Source organism: Bos grunniens, chromosome 7, assembly GCF_055505025.1.
Source record: "Bos grunniens cultivar Pamir isolate PY7600 chromosome 7, Bosgru_T2T1.0, whole genome shotgun sequence".
NCBI classification, from domain to species: domain Eukaryota; kingdom Metazoa; phylum Chordata; class Mammalia; order Artiodactyla; family Bovidae; genus Bos; species Bos grunniens.
This window is the reverse complement of record NC_141171.1, coordinates 30,942,058-30,960,138: the sequence shown is the minus strand read 5'-3', so window position 1 is coordinate 30,960,138 and position 18,081 is coordinate 30,942,058. Positions and strand designations below refer to the sequence as shown.

Genomic DNA, 18,081 nt, shown 5'->3' with positions numbered 1-18,081 from the left:
TGGATTTATGTATCAGCCCCTCTGAGGTAATTCACACCATCTTGTCTCCTGCATCTTGGGCCAAGGGTGTAGGCGCCCTGGGGTCCTGGTGACTTGACACACAACCTGGGCTGTGTTCTTTGTGTTAAAGACCCTCAGCTGTCACCCCTGAGGGGTGGACCTCTGCATAGTGTGTTCCGTGAGAACCAGTAGTCACATCCATTTCAGGTCAGTGCCCTGCCTGGTTTAGCAGTTGTCTCTGCCACCTTCCCTGTGTCTTTCCAGCCAGCCAAAGAAAATCTCCCCTTCTCCTTATTTGAGCCAAAATGAGGCTGTTTCAAAATAAATTTCACTTGGAAACAAAGGCAAAGACCAAATTGCAAAGACCAAAGACAAGAAAGAAATTGCAGCAGGATAGACATGGGTAAAGTTATGAAGCAGAGTTGTTTTTTTAAATCTTAGGATAATGAGGTTGCAGATCTTTGGCACATGCGTTGGCATTTTCCTTTTCTGTGTCCATGGCAGACATCGCTAATCAATCCCAGCACTCTTTTCTGTTGACTCATCCTTGGGAACCTTAGCAGTGCAGTGCAGCCATCCTTGGCAATCCGACTTGGCAGGTGAGATGCTTATCCTGTTCTTAAGGTAACTGCATTCTGTCAACAAGTTCACTTCACAGTCAGAAATTACCAGGCACATGTTCGTGGCATTCTGTCTAATTCTGCTTGACTGAGGCCGATTTAGCTGCTGCTGGCCAAGGCTTGTCTGCTCTCATACCTTAGTGGCCTCCATGGCAGGCAGCCAGCCGCCATTCCTATTATCTTGGAAACCTCTTGTCCTGTCCCAGCTCTCCTGTTTCTTTCTTTTTTTTTTTTTTTTTTAATTAATTTTTAATTCCATTTCTATTTTAAAGTTAGACCACCTATACTTTACTAAATTTCTGATGGCTCCTCTGTTCACTTGCCCATATTTTCCCCACCAGCTTCATCTAGAGTTTATTTCTCTCCCTGTAGCCAGATTCAACAATAGCACATACATAGTTGGGAAAAAAAGTCTTGTAAGTCTTGCCTTTTTCCTATGATGCTGCTGCTGCTAAGTCACGTCAATCGTGTCCAACTCTGTGCAACCCCATAGACGGCCTCCCACCAGGCTCCTCTGTCCCTGGGATTCTCCAGGCAAGAATATTGGAGTGGGTTGCCATTTCCTTCTCCAGTGCATGAAAGTGAAAAGTGAAAGTGAAGTTGCTCAGTCAGGTCCGACTCTTCGCGACCCCACGGACTGCACCCCACCAGGCTCCTCCGTCCATGGGATTTCCCAGGCACGAGTACTGGAGTGGGTTGCCATTGCCTTCTCCATTTTCCTATGATAGACCACAGCTTATTGTAATAGGACCCAGCTTATTTGTAATATCCCACAGCTTGTTTATAAAGCAGGTAGTTCCTCCCAACTACTATTTTCTTGGTTTATACATTTAAAAAAAATTATCACGTAATGCGACTGCCCTCAGCCAAACATACTGACTCAGTGAGGTCTGAGGGTTAACTCCAACCACTGAAAATAAATGCTTATGGCTTTTGGAAAATGTGAACTGAAGGTTTAACTCTCCAAAACCCCATGTGTGTCAGTTTCATAGCACTTCATAACTTAAAGTAGAAAGCCCTAAATGTGGGCTTTCCTCTAGCTTATTTCTGACATTAGATCAGTACCGTGCTTTAGAGTATCCTGCTCACTGAAGTGTCATTTAACATGAGGGGCATGAACATACGTATTTCAGAGAGCTCTGCTTATGCATAAATTTCAGATCTTCCTTGCCTCATAAGTATGCCAGTAGGTGTCACTGTGTACATTAAATGGAGATCAAAAGCTGTCATTAAGCGAATTTCCAAACTTAAGCATCATTATGGTGTTTTTCAGAAAGACAGCTTATGAGAGTAAGCAAGAACATTGTTACCCCTTCCTGTTTTTATTTTTTTTAATTACCTTCTTAAGCTGTTTTAAGAAAATATGGCCCGATTCTTTCTTTCCCCATCATGCTATGTTACTCTTTTCTATGAGCTTTTACATACATGCACAAACATTTGTTTTGGGTACATTCACGAGAAGCAGAGGACAGTATATAACCTACTAAATGGAAAGAGTGGGTCATTTTGCACTTGTGTATGTCACTTTGCTGATGTGGAACTTGATCATATCAGCTGTTTGTGGGGAGGGGTATGATTTCTTCATTCCAAATATTTTGTTGTGACAACATAAGAGTATTTTTAAAAATCTCCTAACAAGGTGCAGTGAGTTAATCTGGATAGGCACAAACATACACATGGGCACCTGAAAATTTTTTTTTAATGATTAATTTTGGATATTCTCCATATTTATTAAGCTGCTTTTTAGATTTCTAAAATTTTTTTCTAACTAAAATAACTGTTAATTGATCATATTTCCTATAATATTAGTAGAACTTAATTCTTTAAATATCTGAGACTTTATGGGTTCACTGTTCTCCTGAGCCCTTCAAAAAAAGTGAAAGTAAACTAATACAATTATGTAAAGTTTAAAAATAAAATAAAATTTTAAAAAAAAATCAAAAAAAAAAAAAAGTGAAAGTGTTTGACTTTTTGTCTTCTGTTGCCTTTGGCAGGGGTCGGGGGCGGGATGGAAACATGCTTGTTTATTCATTTATAAGGCTTTAATGTTAAGATCCGCGGCATTGATTTAGTAGTTACAAATCAAGGTGATACAAATGTTCTTGTGTGTGTGTGTATTGTGATCTGTGTGTGTTGGCTGAAATGTGATTTTCCTGTTCAGAAGGTTGATGTTACTGTTACATAGGGACTTAGAGAAGATTCACAGTGAGCATGCCTGTATGAAACTTTAAGGCATAGAAGTGCTCCTATGGAGTCAGTGTTAAATTGCCTTCAACTTTATTTTCCCCGACATATATTATAAAAATGGAAGTGTATTCTATTGATGGCAAGGGGAAAGTTGGCTGCGATTAAAATGCAGCGGGTCTGACTTAGAATCCCTTTCCATTTTTAAATAGTAATCAGAACCCAGGTTCTGTGCAGCTGGCCGTGTGCCTGGGGTCAGAGGCAGGCTCTGGTCAGTCCACCAGCACTCCCAGTTGTGTATTTATGGCAGAGCACAGGTCAAGGAAGGAAGGGGGTGGTGGTAATGTGAAGGTTAAATATGGGTTCTGATGAATCAATAGCATTTCATTTCTTAGAGGAAAAAGTGAAATCAAAGTCAGTATGGAAAAATGTAAATATCTGTCAAATCTTAATGACTATGGATGTGTCTGTTTATACTGTTTTCTGCCCAGAAACTCTGGTGCAATTGGTCAGGTTGAAGGCCTGGACATTAATAATTTCAAACACCCTTCAGGTTTATAGACCAGAGCTGTGAATTACCAGGACTTTTCGTTACCAAGCAGGACTTTTATTGTTGCTTAAAGCTCAACATTCAGAAAACGAAGATCATGGCATCTGGTCCCATCACTTCATGGCAAATAGATGGGGAAACAGTGGAAACAGTGTCAGACTTTATTTTGGGGGGCTCTAAAATCACTGATGGTAACTGCAGCCATGAAATTAAAAGATGCTTACTCCTTGGAAAAAAAGTTATGACCAACCTAGATAACATATTCAAAAGCAGAGACATTACTTTGCCAACAAAGGTTCGTCTAGTCAAGGCTATGGTTTTTCCAGTGGTCATGTACGGATGTGAGAGTTGGACTATGAAGAAAGCTGAGTGCTGAAGAATTGATGCTTTTGAACTGTGGTGTTGGAGAAGACTCTTGAGAGTCCCTTGGACTGCAAGGAGATCCAACCAGTCCATTCTGAAGGAGATCAGCCCTGGGATTTCTTTGGAAGGAATGATGCTGAAGCTGAAACTCCAGTACTTTGGCCACCTCATGCGAAGAGTTGACTCATTGGAAAAGACTCTGATGCTGGGAGGGATTGGGGGCAGGAGGAGAAGGGGACAACAGAGGATGAGATGGCTTGGATGGCATCACTGACTCTATGGACGTGAATCTGAATGAACTCTGGGAGATGGTGACGGACAGCCTGCCGTGCTGCGATTCATGGGGTCGCAAAGAGTCAAACACGATTGAGCGACTGAACTGAACTGAAGAGCTTTTTCTTACCAAGCAAGTGGGCCAAATGTGGTGATGGGGCAGTTTCCAAATCGAAGTCTGGGAGTTGGAGTCAAAGAACCTTAAAAGTGGATCCCATCCATTGGTGGATGTGTACATGTTATTTGGTGGCTAGAGGCTTCATGTATAGACATTATTGGTGGTGGGCTATGCTGCCCATTTTCGAGAACTTCTTCTAGGTGTGAGAACTTTTCTCTTTGCCATTCCTGCTGGATTAACTTTCAGCACCTCCTGCCAGCCTCTGCTTTGTCTGAAGTAACCTGGTCTCTGCTCTTGCCCTGCAATGGTCATCAGTGTCCATCTGGGAGCTGTCATGATGACTTTGGAGTTAGCACAGTGCATCCCTTGCTGTTGGTAGATTTCTGGCATCAGATGCTCCATCACTAACTTCTAACTTCAGTGGATTTATTTCTTCAACTATCATGAGGTCAATGGAAATTTTATTGCTGCACCAGGAAAAAAAAAGTCTTCACATATAGTCTATTGATTATGCTTCTGTTGAGTAATATAAAATTCCTTCAGCAGTTACTTGAGCTTCACTTTTTGTTGGGTGCTTCTGACAATGGTGAAGGAATTCAATGAAATCTTGAGGACAGCATATGCTCTTCTAAGGATAATCCTCATAGCAGAGGAAGGGGAAACTTTTTAAAGAATGATTTACTCACAAGTGGGGAAAAAAAAAATAAGGGCCTTAGTAGAAGCAGTTTTTAAAAATGTGAAATACAAAACCTTCTTTAAAAATTAGAAGCAGGGAAAACACAAGTCTTTGCATTGGAACGTACACATGTTCAAATTTCAGTTCTGTAAGGTACACATCTCAGTGCTCCTCTCTCAGTTCATCCCACCCTCTTCTTCTCCCACTGTGCCCACAAGTCTGTTCTCTGTGTCTGTGTGTCTGTTGCTGCCCTGCAAATAGGTTCATCAATACCATTTTTCTAGATTCCGTATATATGCGATGATATACAATATTTGTTTTTCTCCTTACATCACTTTGTATTCAGTTCAGTTGCTGAGTCACGTCCAACTCTTTGTGACTCCATGGACTGCAGCACACCAGGCCTCCCTGTCCATCACCAACTCCTGGAGCTTGCTCTAACTCATGTCCATCGAGTCAGTGATGCCATCCAGCCATCTCATCCTCTGTCGTCCCCTTCTCCTCCTGCCTTCAATCTTTCCCAGCATCAGGGTCTTTTCCAATGAGTCAGTTCTTCACATCAGGTGGCCGAAGTATTGGAGCTTCAGCATCAGTCCTTCCAATGAATATTCAGGACTGAATTCCTTTAGGATGGACTGGTTAAATCTGCTTGCAGTCCAAGGTACTCTCTTTTCCAACCCCATAGTTCAAAAACAGAAATTCTTCAGCACTCAGCTTTCTTTATGGTCCAACTCTCACATTGATATATGACTACCGGAAAAGCCATAGCTTTGACTAGACGGACCTTTGTCAACAAAGTGATGTCTCTGCTTTTTAATGTGTTGTCTAGGTTGGTCATAGCTTTTCCTCCAAGGAGCAAGCATCTTTTAATTTCATGGCTGCAGTCATCATCTGCAGTAGTTTTGGAGCCCAAGAAAATAAAGTCTGTCACTGTTTCCATTGCTTCCCCAACTATCTGCCATGAAGTGATGGGATCAGATGCCATGATCTTAGTTCACTCTGTATACCAGGTGGTAGGTTCATCCACCTCACTAGAACTGACTCAGATTTGTTCTTTTTTATGGCTGAGTAATATTCCATTGCATATATGTAGTACTTCTTTATCCATTCATCTGTTGATGGACATCTAGGTTGCTTCTATGTCCTGGCTATTGTAAATAGTGCTGTAAAGAACATTGGGGTGGTGGTGGTGATGTTTAGTTGCTAAATCATGTCTGAGTCTTTCTGATCCCATGGACTGTAGCCCACCAGGCTCCTCTATCCATGGGATTTCCCAGGCAAGAATACTGGAGTGGGTTGCCGTTTCCTTCTCCACGGGATCTTCCTGATCCAGGGACTGAAGGCATGTCTCCTGCATTGGCAAGCAGGTTCTTTACCACTGAGACATCAGGGAAGCCTGATTGGGGCACATGTGTTTTTTAGAATTGTGATTTTTTGAGGGTATATGTCCAGTAGTGGAATTGCTGGGTCATATGGTAGCTTTCGGAGAAGGCAGTGGCACCCCACTTCAGTACTCTTGCCTGGAAAATCCTATGGACGGAGGAGCCTGGTAGGCTGCAGTCCATGAGGGTCAGACACGACTGAGCGACATCACTTTCACTTTTCACTTTCATGCATTGGAGAAGGAAATGGCAACCCACTCCAGTGTTCTTGCCTGGAGAATCCCAGGGACAGCGGAGCCTGGTGGGCTGCCGTCTATGGGGTCCCACAGAGTCGGACACAACTGAAGCGACTTAGCAGCAGCAGCAGCATGGTAGCTTTATTCCTAGTTTTTTAAGAGAGCTCCATACTGTTCTCCATAGTGGCTTATCAGTTTATATTCCTACTAACAGTGCAAGAGGGTTGCCTTTTCTTCATATCCTCTCCATCATTTATTGTTTGTAGATTTTTAAAAATTAGTTAATTTTAATTGGAGGCTAATTAGTTTACAATATTGTGGGTTTTGCCATACATTGACGTGAATCAGCCATTAGTATACATGTGTCCCCCCGCCCCAGACCCCCGTCCCACCTCCCCCCAATCCCTCCCTCTGGGTTGTCCCAGTGCACTGGCTTTGAGTGCCCTGTTTCATTCATCGAACTTGGACTGGTCATCTATTTCACATATAGTAATGTACATGTTTCAGTGATACTCTCGCAAATCATCCCACTTTCTCCAAGTCCAAAAGTCTGTTCTTTATATCTGTTTCTCTTTTGCTGTCTCACATATAGGGTTGTCGTTAACCATCTTTCTAAATTCCATGTATATGTGTTAATATACCGTACTGGTGTTTTTCTGTCTGACTTACTTCACTCTGTATAATAGGCTCCAGTTTCATCCACCTCATTAGAATGGACTCAAATGTGTTCTTTGTAATAGCTGAGTAATATTCCGTTGTGTGTATGTACCACAACTTTCTTATCCATTCGTCTGTTGATGGACATCTAGGTTGCTTCCATGTCCTAACTATTGTAAACAGTGCTGCAGTGAACACTGGGGTACATGTGTCTCAATTCTGGTTTACTCAGTGTATATGCCCAGTAATGGGATTGCCGGGTCGTATGGCAGTTGTATTTCCATTTTTTAAAGAAATCTCCACGCTGTTCTCCATAGTGGCTGTACTAGTTTGCGTTCCCACCAACAGTGTAATTGGGTTCCCTTTTCTCCACACCCTCTCCAGCATTTATTGCTTGTAGACTTTTGGATCGCAGCCATTCTGACTGGCGTGAAATGGTACCTCATATTGGTATTGATTTGCATTTCTCTGATAATGAATGATTTTGAGCATCTTTTCATGTGTTTGTTAGCCATCTGTATGTCTTCTTTGGAGAAATGTCTATTTAGTTCTTTGGCCTGTATTTTGATTGGGTCGTTTATTTTTCTGGAATTGAGCTGCATGAGCTGCTTGTATATTTTTGAGATTAATTCTTTGTCAGTTGCTTTGTTTGCTATTATTTTCTCCCATTCTGAAGGCTGTCTTTTCACCTTGCTTATAGTTTCCTTCGTTGTACAAAAGCTTTTAAGTTTAATTAGGTCCCATTTGTTTATTTTTGCGTTTATTTCCTTTACTCTGGGAAGTGGGTCAAAGAGGATCTTCTGAGATTTATGTCAAAGAGTGTTCTGCATATATTTTCCTCTAAGAGTTTTATAGTTTCTGGTATTACATTTAGATCTCTAATCCATTTTGGGGTTTTATTGTGCATAGTGTTAAGAAGTGTACTGCTGCTGCTGCTGCTAAGTCGCTTCAGTCATGTCCAACTCTGTGCGACCCCATAGACGGCAGCCCACCAGGCTCCCCCATCCCTGGGATTCTCCAGGCAAGAACACTGGAGTGGGTTGCCATTTCCTTCTCCAATGCATAAAAGTGAAAAGTGAAAGTGAAGTCGCTCAGTCGTGTCTGACTCTTAGCGACCCCGTGGACTGCAGCCTACCAGGGTCCTCCATCCATGGGATTTTCCAGGCAAGAGTACTGGAGTGGGGTGCCATTGCCTTCTCCAAAGAAGTGTACTAATTTCATTATTTTACATATAGCTGTCTAGTTTTCTCAGCACCACTTATTGAAGAGACTCTTTTGTCAATTGGATATTCTTGCCTCCTTTGTCAAAGATAAGGTGCTCCTAGGGTATGGGTGTATCTCTGGGCTTCTGTCTTGCTCCATTGCTCTGTATTTCTGTTTTTGTGCCAGAACCGTACTGTCTCAATGACTGTATTTTTGTAGTATAGCCTGAAGTCAGGAAGGCCGATTCCTCCACCTCCATTTTTCATTTTCAAGAGTGCTTTGGCTATTTGGAGTCTTTTGTGTTTCAATACGAGGTGTGAAATTTTTTGTTATAGTTCTGTGAAAAATGTCATTGGTAATTTGATAGGGATTGCATTGAATCTGTAGATTGCTTTGGGCAGTATAGTTGTTTTCACAATATTGATATTTCCAGTCCAGGAACATGGTGTATCTGTTTATGTCGGCTTTGCTTTCTTTCATCACTATCTTATAGTTTTTTTGTATTCAGGTCTTTTGTCTCTTTAGGTAGGTTTATTCCTGGGTATTTTATTCTTTTTGTTGCAGTAGTGAATGGAATTGATTTCTTAATTTCTCTTTCTGATTTTTCATTGCTAGTGTATGGGAATGCAAAGGATTTCTGTTTATTGCTTTTGTATCCCACGACTTTACTAAATTCACTGATAAGCTCTAGTAATTCTTTTATAGTATCTTGTTAGTTTGATTAATATGTGTCTCAGTATGTTTTTCCTTGGGTTTATCCTGTATGGGACTCTCTGCTTCTTGGATTTGACTGACTATTTCCTTTCCCACGTTAGGAAAGTTTTTGACTATAATCTCTTGCAAAAAATTTTCATATCCGTTCTTTTTCTCTTCTTCTAGCATTCCTATACTTCTGCCTCAGTTATTGTGTTATTGGTTTTTTTCTAGAAAAAAATTTTAATTTTACTAATTGTGTTATTTATCACTGTTTGCTTTTTCTTTATTTCTTCTAGTTCCTTGTTAAATGTGTTAAATGATTTTCTCCATTCTGTTTTTGAGATTTTGGATCATCTTTATTATCATTACTCTGATATTTTTTTTTCAGGTAGTTTGCCTATTTTGTCTTCATTTATTTGATCTTGTGGGTTTTTACCTTGTTCCTTCATTTGCACAGTATTTCTCTCTATTTTCGTTTGTCTAACTTTTACTGTGCTTGGCGTCTCCTTTCCCCAGGCTATAGGGTCGCAGCTCCTCTTGCTTTTGGTCTCTGCCCTTGGTGGGCGTGGTTAGTTCAGTGGCTTGTGTTGGCTTCTTGTTGGGAGGGACTTGTGCCTGCGTCCTGGTGGGAAGAGGTTGAATTTTTTCTTCCCGCTGATGGGCAGGGCTGTGTGAGGTGATTATGTTCTGGGGTGTCTGTGGGAAGCCTGTCTGCTAATGATTGGGTTTGTATTCCTGTCTTGCTTGTGGTTTGGGTGAGGCATCCTGCTCTGGGTGATGCCAGCAGATGGGTGGTGCCAAGTCTTGGATACAGGTGGAGGTCTTTGTGGGAGTTCCCACTGATTAATACTCCCTGGGATCAGGAAGTCTCCAGCAGTCTGGTGTCCTGGACTCAGGACTCCCACCCCAGAGGTTCAGGTTCCACCTGTGATTGAGGAATCAAGATCCCACAAGCCATTTGTTATGGCAGTAAAGGGGATTAAAACAAACAAAAAACAACAAACAAACAAAAAACAGGAAACAAAAATGAACCCCAGACAAATGGTAAAAGTAAAATCAGACAAATAGTAGAAACAAAAGCAAAGGAACATAATACACACAGGAGCATACACACGCATACACACACACCCCCACCTAAAACAGACCAAAGAAAGCAAAGTTCAAGAGAGTGAGTCAGTGAGCAAAGGAAACCAAAAATGATATCAGCCAATTAAAAACAAAACTAATTAAAACACAAAACAGAAAAAAAAGACAAAGGCAGAGTGCCAAATGAGGAATAAAGCAAGGAAAACAAAACAAATATGAAAAATAGAAGAAAAAAAAAGAAAAACAAAGTTAAACAGAAGTATATTAAAAAGATCTGTATATATTAAAGAATAACTGCAACAAGAAAAGAACAACAGCAAAAAATAAAGAAAAAAAGAACCACAGAAACACAGAAAGCCAAAGTAGAAATGGAAATATACAAAGGAAATTAAAAATGTGATTAAAAACAAAACCAAAAAAGTTCTCAAAAGCCTCAATGAGATAACAGGAATGAAACAATAGCCACAGCAACAAGAAAAAAAGAAGAGAGGGAAAAAAAATCCGGAACCAACTACAGAATGAATCAAAATACAAGAAGAATAATAAATGTTTTTCTTGGGCCCCAGCTGTCACTGTCCTTTCCCCCATTGTGAGCCACAGCCCACCTCTGCCTCCCTAGGAGGCCCTCCAGTACTGTGGCAGCTGGTCTCTGGACCTGCTGTAAGGACAGCTCAGGCTCTAATCTAGCCCTACTCCTGCATGTTCTTGTGTCCAGTGTTCACAGCTTCGAGAGCTAGGGCTTTTTCTTTTGTGTGAATACTCACTGTCATTTTATGTAGTCCATAGACATAGAGTCTACCTGCTAGATCGTGTGGATTTAATGTGCAGCTTATACAGCTGGTGAAAAGGTTTTCGATCCTCTTAGTCACTCTTCCTCTGAAGCTCGTTTGTGGTTTTATCCCTACATCTGCATGTGGATCATCCACAGGAGTTTGCTCCTGAGGCAGCCCTGGAGGGCTTGGGTCTGCCCCAGTGAGGACTGAGCATGGAGGTAGTGCAGCTGCTTGGATCACGGGAACCCCAGCAGCACCCGGTGTGCAGGGAAGCCAGCAGCCGCAGGTACAAGAGATATGGCACTATTAGAATTCTCTTCTAGCTTCTGGCAGCTAGTGCTTATAGGGCCTCCCTGACTAGGCTCTACTCTATTGCTCACTGCCTCAGGCACTCAAAGGGCCCCCCTGTCTAGGGACTTTGTCTACTGGTTGGCTGCCAGTGCTGGTGTTTGCAGAGAGAGAAGCTACAGTGATGGTTTCATCCCTGCACATGACTCAGCAGTGGCGCCCTGTCTCCATGGCTGCCCAGCATTCCTCCAAAAGCACTCCCCACCGTGGACTTTGTCCCCACAGCCAACAGCAGTCCTTGCCCTGGGATTGCTGTCCAATCCCCATGCTCCTCTAGCTCCCAGCCACTGTGCATTCCAGTGGCTTTGTGTCCCTGTCCAGAGTATGTAGGGCTGTGGCACAGATTTTCTGTGTGGTTCTCACTCCATTCAGATGGTCACAAGTGAGCTGCTGCAGTCTCCAGCAGTCTCAGATGCTTCCCCTCTGTCCCAACCGATGCCCCCATGTGGGGATCTGACCCCTGCTTCAGTTCCTCACCCCCCAGGTGCAGGTCAAGTCTTATTCATTCTCCTCCTCCTTTTCCCTTCCTTCCTTCGTCTTACTGAGTTTTGAGTGGAGTTATATCTTCCTTTTTGATGGTCAGAGGCTCCTGACAGTACCCAGCTGGTTTTCTGCGAGATCTACATCTGAAGATATACCCCTGATGCATCCGTGGAGAGAGACATACTCCATGTCCACCAGCTCCTCCACCATCTTGACTGTTGTTGTTTTTTTTTTTTTTTTGAGTGAGAAAAAGACCTGGATACTTAAGAAAAAACTATGTATTGGAATATAATTGCTTTACAGTGTTGTTTGTTTCTGCTGTATAATGAAGTAAATCAGCTGTATGTACACATATATCCCTCCTTCCCACTCCACCGCCATCCTACCCCTCTGGGTCATCACAGAGTCCTGAGCTGAGCTTCTTTTGGTTTAAAGGAGGTTCCCACTAGCTGTCTTACATATGCTAGTTTTTATTATGAGGAACTATTCCATACTACTCAGCAGTGGCCACAGGACTGGAAAAGGTCAGTTTTCATTCCAATCCCAAAGAAAGGCAATGCCAAAGAATGCTCAAACTACCACACAATTGCACTCATCTCACACGCTAGTAAAGTAATGTTCAAAATTCTCCAGGCCAGGCTTCAGCAATACGTGAGCCGTGAACTTTGAGATGTTCAAGCTGGTTTTAGAAAAGGCAGAGAAACCAGAGATCAAATTGCCAACATCTGCTGGATCATGGAAAAAGCAAGAGAGTTCCAGAAAAACATCTGTTTCTGCTTTATTGACTATGCCAAAGCCTTTGACTGTGTGGATCACAATAAACTGTGGAAAATTCTGAAAGAGATGGGAATACCAGACCACCTGACTTGCCTCTTGAGAAATCTATATGCAGGTCAGGAAGCAATAGTTAGAACTAGACATGGAACAACAGACTGGTTCCAAATAGGAAAAGGAGTACGTCAAGACTGTATATTGTCACCCTGCTTATTTAACTTATATGCAGAGTACATCATGAGAAACGCTGGGCTGGAAGAAACACAAGCTGGAATCAAGATTGCTGGGAGAAATATCAATAACCTCAGATATGCAGATCACAGCACCTTTATGGCAGAAAGTGAAGAGGAACTAAAAAGCCTCTTGATGAAAGTGAAAGAGGAGAGTGAAAAAGTTGGCTTAAAGCTCAACATTCAGAAAATGAAGATCATGGCGTCTGGTCCCATCCCTTCATGGCAAATAGATGGGGAAACAGTGGAAACAGTGTCAGACTTTATTTTTGGGAGCTCCAAAATGAATACAGATGGTGATTGCAGCCATGAAATTAAAAGACGCTTACTCCTTGGAAGGAAAGTTATGACCAACCTAGATAGCATATTCAAAAGCAGAGACATTACTTTGCCAACAAAGGTCCGTCTAGTCAAGGCTATGGTTTTTCCAGTGGTCGTGTATGGATGTGAGAGTTGGACTGTGAAGAAGGCTGAGCGCCAAAGAATTGATGCTTTTGAACTGTGGTGTTGGAGAAGACTCTTGAGAGTCCCTTGGACTGCAAAGAGATCCACCCAGTCCATTCTGAAGGAGATCAGCCCTGGGATTTCTTTGGAAGGAATGATGCTAAAGCTGAAACTCCAGTACTTTGGCCACCTCATGCGAAGAGTTGACTCATTGGAAAGGACTTTGATGCTGGGAGGGATTGGGGACAGGAGGAAAAGGGGACAACAGAGGATGAGATGGCTGCATGGCATCACCGACTCGATGGACGTGAGTCTGAGTGAACTCCGGGAGTTGGTGATGGACAGGGAGGCCTGGCGTGCTGCGATTCATGGGGTTGCAATGAGTCAGACACGACTGAGCAACTGAACTGAACTGAACTGATTCCATACTACTTAAGTTTTGAAATTCTTGAAATATAACTTGTTTTCTTTTCATTTAACTAATACTTGTTGTTCCTCCTTTATGCCTTGTACTGTGGGTGACACTAAGGAGAATGTACAGGATACATCAAAAGTAATTTCTTTCCTTTGGAATATAGGCTATTTGAAGATACTGCAGTTATAACAGCAAAAACCAGTATATGGTTAAGGACAAAATGCAAAGAGATAATAAATGGTCTTGGAATTCAGGAATGATTGGCCTCGTCCCCTACTGCCCACGTTCTCCTTGTTGCTTTAAAGCACTTATATTCACAGTTATATTAACTCGCCGTAAAGCAATTACATTCCCCGTGTTGGTCCTCTGGTGGCTTTGTTCCGTACTGTTCCGTACTGAGGTTTACCTGGCCTCTGACTCCCCTGACTTTGTCTCCTGTCATTGCCCCTTGGGCTCTACATATTTCTTTCAGGATCTTGACCCTCCGTCCTCTCCCCTAGGGTGTCTTGTGTATCTGTTCCCGTTCTGTCTGACCATGGCCTTGAGGGAAACATGGCGCCCTTCTCCATTGTTGTCCATTTGGCGTCACTCTCTGTGTCTTGCTTCTTAATGGTGTCTGTCTTGATACTCTGTAGGTACCTAAATTCAGGAGGCCCCAAACTGATTTCATTGCCTCCTTTCTTTCTCTTTTCCAGAAACAAGCAACATTTTTTTGCCCTCTGTATCTTTGAGTCTGGGTACCACCATCCACCCAGGTTCCTGACATAAATCACAAGATGCTCGTTGTTTCTTCCTCAACTGGGGTGCCACGATTTATGGGAAATGTCTGTGGCCCCAGGTCCCTGTTCCCTGCCTCCTCCATCTCCCCTGTGGCAGTGTCACCTTGGCCCTCTAGAGGAGCCTCTCCCTCATGGTGTCCCTCCACGCCCTCTTCTGAGTTTGCCTTCCCGTTGCCTCTTGGCCCTCTACAGCCCAAAGCTTAGAGTTGTGGGTAAGGGAAAGAAAAGCCCCTTCCTGATCTCATCCCAGTCTGCCTCTTCACCTCCTCTCAACAATGCCCCCACCTTTCTCCCCTCTCCCAAGACTCAGCAAGCCTCACCACCCGCCAGTTTATGAAGGTCACACAAATGTTTCGTATCAGTTCTGGGCCTCTGTCTTTGTCCCTGTTGTTCTGTAGTCTGGGGCCGTGTCTGCCCTGTAGACAGGGAACCCAGGCAGCACCCAGCTCAGACACTCGGTTCTCTGCAAATCACGGGCTAGCGGCCCCGGGTAGAATTGTTCGTGCTCTCTCCTATGCCTCTACTCTATCCTGTTTATGTCTCTTTTGTACCGGTTTTTGCATTGTGTTATAATGATCAGTGACTTCCCTGGTGGCTCAGACAGTAAAGCGTCTGCCTCCAACGCAGGAGACCTGGGTTCAATCCCTGGGTCGGGAAGATCTCCTGGAGAAGGGAATGGCAACCCACTCCAGTATTCTTGCCCAAATGGCAATCCACTCCAGTATTCTTGCCTGGAGAATCCCATGGACATAGGAGCCTGATAGGCTACAGTTCATGGGTCACAAGGGTCGGACACGACTTAGCGACTAAACTACTACTACTACTATAATGATCAGTGAGCAGGCGGGTCGCCTCTACTGGTCTATGAACTCTGACCTGAAGATTATGCTTTATGCAGCCACTTATACCCTGTGTACTGGGCATCTTCACAGTGTTCAGTTCATCTTTTTTTTTTGGATGAAATAAGAGTCATGTTGAATGGAGTTTAAAAACCTGGGGAGTTTTTGGCCATGTGTTTAATGTTGAGTTTTGTTTCCTAAATATTCTTAATTTTGGTTTACTGTAGTATATCTGCCCCTCGCTCCTATAAAATACAAATACTTTGTGAATCTGTTTGAGAAGGGTATGTTTCTAAATTTCCCTACTTTTGATAACATGCTTTGTTCCACTGATGATGTAGTCCCATCTGGGTGGACTCCTGTTCCTAATTGAAATACTCCATTTACAGTACAAATGCGTCTGGTTCTCTTCTTTTCCTAGTTATACAGTATTTTCTAATAACTGCATCAAAAGATGTACAAGTGTAATGCATAATAAAATGAAAAGCAATTTTATGAATATTGTGTCTGGTGGGTCCTAGAGTAAATGACAAGAGACCTTGTCCATACAACAGTATGGACAAGAGACCTTACAACTGTTTTTTGCAGCCTTTGTAAAGTCTTGAATTAGGTGGGTTAAGTTGAACACAGTTTTAAAAACTAGAGCAAGAGAGTGAGTGAGTGACAGTCTCTCAGTCACGTCCAACTCTTTGCGACCCCATGGACTGTAGCCTGCCAGGCTCTTCTGTCCATGGAATTCTCCCGGCAAGAATACTGGAGTGGGTTGCCATTGCTTTAATCACTTGTTGAAGTAAAGCAGTCACTGAGTGGAATGTTTTGTTTTTAAAAAATTATTTGTTTGTTTATTATTTTAAGGTCATTAAATGTCTAAATGCCTTTTTTACAAATCCACAATTATATGCTCTTAGGTTTTAAACAAAATGTCTTATAGCTTTTGTGTATACTTTATAGACTCTTAAATTACTAGTAATTTACATAATCATCAGTGATTTGGCTTCATGTGTTTAATCCTGTTCAACATGCTATTTAAAATAAACTCTATGACCAAGGAAACACAGTTACAAATGCAGAATGTTTCTTGATAATAAATCCAAGATTAGTTTTGCTTTTGACTTTGACTTAAGCTCCATGGAGTTTAAGTGAAAAAAAAAGAATGCCATTAGGTGGTCATAGGCCATGTGGAAGAAGACAGCCTTGGTCTTCAGGCACCTGCCCACCCCTGAGCTGTCACATTGTCAGCTTCTGGGGGCCTGGTGAGGGTCTTGGCTACAGGCGTCATTTTAGGTGAAAGATATTTCAGTTCAGAAAAGTTCTTCGAAGTCCTTAGTATCCTCAGAGGAAGTATACGTTAGAACGTAGTGTGTATTTATAACCCACATTCCAGCCGTGAAGATGTGAACCAGGACTCCAATAGACATGTTTGATTTTAAGGGTTTTCTGGTAGGTGAGGGTCCTGACTTCACTCTGAGGTTATCAGCAGGGGCAGAGGGTAGAGAAGCGGGTGGGACCCTGGGAGGTGGGAGAAGTGTGTGAGAGGGTCCATTCCTGACAGTTGGGTTCATTCTGCCAGTGCACACGAGATGAAGCCTGAGATTCTAGATCTTTACTCTGTTGTTTAGGGGTAGCCTGTCTAAGCCACTCATTCCAGAGGTTCCCTAAATACAGGTAATACTGGCTAACTGCATCCAGAAATCTTTATGGTAAAGTGTTGCAACTTTCTCCTGGGAACACTTACTGATCTGCCCACATTTTCCAAGCCCTAGTCCTTACCTTCCACCTCAAATGTTACTCCTATCTGTAAGATTCACAATTTTGGTTTTCAGATTCACAGAGACTACTTAAGAATTTCAGTTTAAATGAATTTCACTTGGCCATTCACCAGCTTCCTTAGTTAAATTCCATCCCATGTTATATTCTAGTTCATTGAGTTGAGGATGTCTTGGGATGAATCATTCAACCACAGTTAAGTACCTATTATATGGAGAGGTTTCAATTAGGTACTAGAGGCAGAATTAGAATAAGAATTTAGAGTCAAGGGGAAGATATGCATATAAAAGCAAATATGTATAAAACAATGAGCCACAAAGACATCAGTGTGTATATAAAGAGCCTTAAGACCTCAAAAACCTGCATGGGGTGGGATGTTCCTCTGCATTCTTAGGGTGGCCACAAAATTTATCATCCAAACTGACATACTTCGAAAGTGAAAGGGCGGTTTTGATCACTGGGCTGGGATAAGCGCGTTAAACCTGGGCTCTCTGGGGCTGGTGGGGGTGCACGCTTGCTCTCTGCACTTATCACTTGCACCTGACTCGGTCTGGGTTTCACCATGCTGCCATGTCTATTTCCTGTCGTCATCTACCTTGCACAGTTATATATAATGGTCGTCATGTGCCGTATTAAGTGTTAGTACAGCAGGATGGATCTGATTTGAGCCAATTTTTTGCTTTCACGTAGGAAGCATGTTTAGTGCATGAAACAAAAGTATTTGGAAAATAACATGTGGCCTGTGGCAGAACCATTTTATATGGTGTGATTTGTGAAAAGTCAAAAAAGTATTTCTTGAAACACCTGACATGTTTGAAATAAAGATACTAGAGTGATCTGGTGGCATTCATTTCAACCACTCCACCCCATGCTTGTGGGCAGTCAGGTGCTCAGTTGGATCTTGAGGATCAAGAAGGTGGAGGGTGGATGAGAGGGTGTGAGGGGAGATGAGGCCACTGTCTTCAAGAAGCCTCAGCTCTGAAGGGGCAGGCAGCTGCGTTTGAGCAAAGTGTTACTGGAGCAAAGTGTTACAAGAGCTTTGCCAGAAAGAAGGGATCAGAACCTGGGTGAGGTGGGGAAGGAGAGCTTTGCCAGCAAGGAAGCTGCAGAAATGAGTTTGAAAACCCTCTGTATTTTCAACTCCATTTTTTCCCTCTTTAATCTACGTGCTTCTCTTTCTCTTTT

The 18,081-nt window shown here is 42.6% G+C and overlaps 1 protein-coding gene across 7 annotated transcripts in view; it reads left to right on the top strand.

The window, feature by feature from the left end:
• The window catches only part of SNX24 (sorting nexin 24), a 182,435-nt gene that overhangs the window by 45,480 nt on the left and 118,874 nt on the right, over positions 1–18,081 (top strand). The gene's annotated exons all lie outside the window — the stretch shown is intronic.